This window comes from Homalodisca vitripennis, chromosome 4, assembly GCF_021130785.1.
Source record: "Homalodisca vitripennis isolate AUS2020 chromosome 4, UT_GWSS_2.1, whole genome shotgun sequence".
NCBI classification, from domain to species: Eukaryota; Metazoa; Arthropoda; class Insecta; order Hemiptera; family Cicadellidae; genus Homalodisca; species Homalodisca vitripennis.
In genome coordinates this window covers 126,360,388-126,364,425 of record NC_060210.1, presented here as the reverse complement: position 1 = coordinate 126,364,425, position 4,038 = coordinate 126,360,388, and positions in this window count along the sequence as shown.

Sequence of the window (4,038 nt, the reverse complement as noted above, 5' to 3'; positions counted from 1 at the left end):
AGTCGGAAAAGTGCAACCCCGCGGAAACTGGAACTGGCGGAAAAAAGAAAATCATCCCTTGAGATAGTAACAAAATATAAACTCATATCGCGTGAGCGCTCGTTAAGGTTATCTTTAACATTGGTACTACTAGTAACATATTTATGATAATGTACTTATATAGTCAAATAACAAATAATCGATAGGAACAGTGTGGCCTTCTTCTAGCCAACATAGCTTCTGTTGGTGAGACAGAAAGTAAGAAAGATTATACTAAATAGTTTGTCATTCTCACCGTAAGTTAAGTAAAGTCTGTTATTCCTATCTCTACCGAAAATAGTGGTTCCCACATAATAAAAATGCACCTAAAAATGCTTCTTTTAAATACTCTATTACAATTACACTATAAAGTATAATTACAAATTATGTCGTGAAAGATACTCGTACAAAGTCCAACACTCCGCATATAATGAGCAAAACTTTTCTTTGGGTCTTCATTCGGAATTCTAATTTATTAACTTCTTAGATTGATCTTAAGTAATAAAAATAAAAATATTATATTCTGACCCAGCATCTTTAACACAAACAACTGGGAATACCTGACACACCTACTTAGTTACTGCTTAGTGTTTATCATAGAAATCTCGAAATTCCACATTTACTGTATACAATGGAGAGTAAAATTTTAAATCTTATATACCAGCATGTAATATATTACTTATAAATAAGTTATTAATTTATTAACAACAACTACATGTTAATAATTGTCGTGTGTTCCAAACTAAAAGATATCATATATAAATATATACGACCGGCATAGGAATAGTAAATTAGGGGAAAGGAATTAACAATAATATCAAATAAATAAAACATAAATTGTTGCTTTACATTCAAAACGACTTCAAACACAAAATGTTAAATGTTAAGATTTCGTTCATTAAAACTGATTCAACTCACAAAACTATGCGAGTTAAATAAAATAATTGTTAATGTCATTGTTATTGTCTTTCACTTCCTTTATATAAACAGAATAATATAGTTTTTTATAATTTTTTTAAAGTTTTACTAACAAACACATTTTTGTTACTCAGAAAAGAACATGGAATTTGTAGATATTTTTTATTAATGAGGTAAAAGGTAACTCTGTGACTACATTCAATGCGATAGGTAGCGTGTTATAAGTATTGTTTTAGCTGCAAAAATTAAATTAAGTTTGTGGCATACTTATATTTATAAACTTTTGTATTAATAACTACTGAAGAATCCTCTATTATTCTTGGAGAAATATATTACAAGACCATTTTAGTTTTAAGTAACAGTAAGTAACATTTCTCATAGAGAATAACGATTCAACTTGTAACATACTATTTTTTTATTCTCTGCGTCGTCGTGTGTTGTATTTCACACTGCCTTCGTCTAGTGAATAACTTAATGCAGATTTCACACTGCTTTTAGGGTTAAATGTACGTCATATTCGATCAAAACAATTATTACTGGCTGAGTATAAGCAAAGCCTTCCGCAGTGATTGTTTCTATGTTAATATTCCTTGATATGTCCTCTTTATGACTAAACCTCTTTATGCCAAATATGTTGATCCTCATGCAAAAATCGTTAAACATGTAAGAAAAGATCCTACTTAAAAGATAGACCTATATTTTTTATAATTAGTGTTTTGTTATGTACATTAACAAACAATTGTGTCATATACTGGATTCCCATTTAGCGGTTTTGTAAAGAGCTGTCTCGTTGCATTACAGGCTGTTAAAAATATGAGTGTACGATTTGTTTTAGATATGCAAAGGCCAATTGGGGATCCGGTTTTACTTTGTATTACGCCTTTTAAGATAGATGTCTCTATCTCAATAAAGGTCAAGGTGATTTAGGCCATATAGTGGTGATAAAAACCAATTAAGTCCAGGCCTAAGATTAAGGCAATTATTGAAATCGTTTCTCGGCCATCAAAGTTATTATGATATTAAGGTCGAGGAAGTTTTTATTCCAACTGACCAGTTTTATAATAAAATCTTCCTACAGAATAGGGTTTAATAAAAGTATAACCACAGTTGCAAAAATGGCACTTTATTGCTCAGAGGTAACGCTATCAAACCCAGATACCAATGGAAGAAGATTCATAGTGAAGATCATCTTACAGGTCATTGAATTTAAGAGGGAGCAATGATTATATATTCTTTGGAAGTTTTTGAGAGGTGTTAACTCCAATCTCTTCTCCATTTAATCCTTAAATAGAATTCTCCACTAGACGGCAGGTGCTTCGCTCGTTTGCCTTGGATATATGGAGAATATATATTACATACGGTTGTCCAAGTATGGACTACGATATCCATTGAGTTACGAGTATATCTGCCGTTCACCTTATCTGGGTGCCGATCTTTGATAATAAATAAACAGACCGATCTTATTTGGGGATGATCATATGTAATTTGATCAAGCAAACCCATCAAGGTCAACTGAGACATGAACAGTAAGAGTTACAGGTAATGTTTATGGAGGTGTCTGGTGGTGGAATGCAAATCTTCTGTGAGGGAACTTCCAAGTTCATAATATTTTTTTTTTCAAAAGTTTAATGGCCAACTGATGAAACAGAGCCTCGAAGAATGGTGAGTCAAACCACCCTTCTTCATTATCTTTTGTCGAATACAATAATCGCTGTACCATATAGTACGACGTACTTTCCATGAGATGTACGATTAATTTTCACTGTATATGAGATTATGTAAAACTCAAAAAGAAATAAGTTATTTATGCAAAATATTTCATTCCGTAAGCCTACGACAGGAAACGTTCACTAACTGCTAAAATTATACTACGTTGCACCGTATCATCGCTCTTCCAATTTTAACTTCGCTACGTTTGTAAGAGAATATTACTCAATGCAAGCTTTCCTGTTGCTCCTAGTGATGGAAATAATATTTTATTAAGAAAGACTGAATACATACAATATTTTGTGTACATATCAATATATTTTTTATTGTATTTTCTTTTTAGTTGTACAAAACAAAGAGTAAAAAACATAAATTTGTCAAAGGTAATCCTTTAGAATAGGAAAAACGTATGAACAAAGAAATTAAAAAGTAATAATAATTTATGTACGGTTTTTTTTTAGTAGGTATGTAAAAGTCGAATATAATACTTAAATTAAAGTAAATACAGTATTCGTTTCAATCACGAAAATGCTCAGATACATTCTTGTGGAGTTATTTCATCAGATTCCTCTAAAATAACCATCTAATCTTGTTTTACCCATCCTGCCTTGTTATTACAGAGGAAACTGAACAAGAACTCACTTTTCTTACCTAAACACAATAATGTAATCATAAATTTGCCTTCTTATAGGGTATAATGAAGGTAATGTATTTTTCATATTGTAAAAGTAGAGAGTACAATGTGAGATTAATCCTGTGTATTTTTAGCAGTGCTTAAACCCTGGAAAACTATGCAAAACACAACCTCATAACTGAACACAATATTTTTAAAACAATAATAGATATCATACGAGCAAAGGTAGACATTGTTTAGCTATTTTTACTCATGGAATTACCACCGATGTTACGTACAATCAGTAGAATGTTAGAAATGTAAATCCGTGAGTGAAGTCACTGCACCCAAATTACACGCTTTACATTACAAAAAAAATAAAGCTTCACATTGTTATGAATAGCCAACACATTGTTCTTAAGATCCTCTTTTTACATACAAAGTTTTATGTCTTACCGATACACATATTAAATTTGGTTAATTGCAATTATCATATGTAAATATAGTAGATACTAACGTTGCGACATAGTATTTGAGGTCCATGAGGACGCAACGCAGGTGAGGCTGGCATATCGAATAATATATTCAAATCGAAGGAGATATTTTGAGATATTTTGGTACATGGGGGTAGGCTGGTGAGGCAGAGTAATCTAATAACATGAGACAGCCACGAGTTTCGCTACGGTATTCTCTTGACACACGCTTTCCCCCAATTTGAGAAAATTACAGAGATTTATATTTAATTGCCTTTCATCCTTTCTCTGAATATCTCTTAAACAATT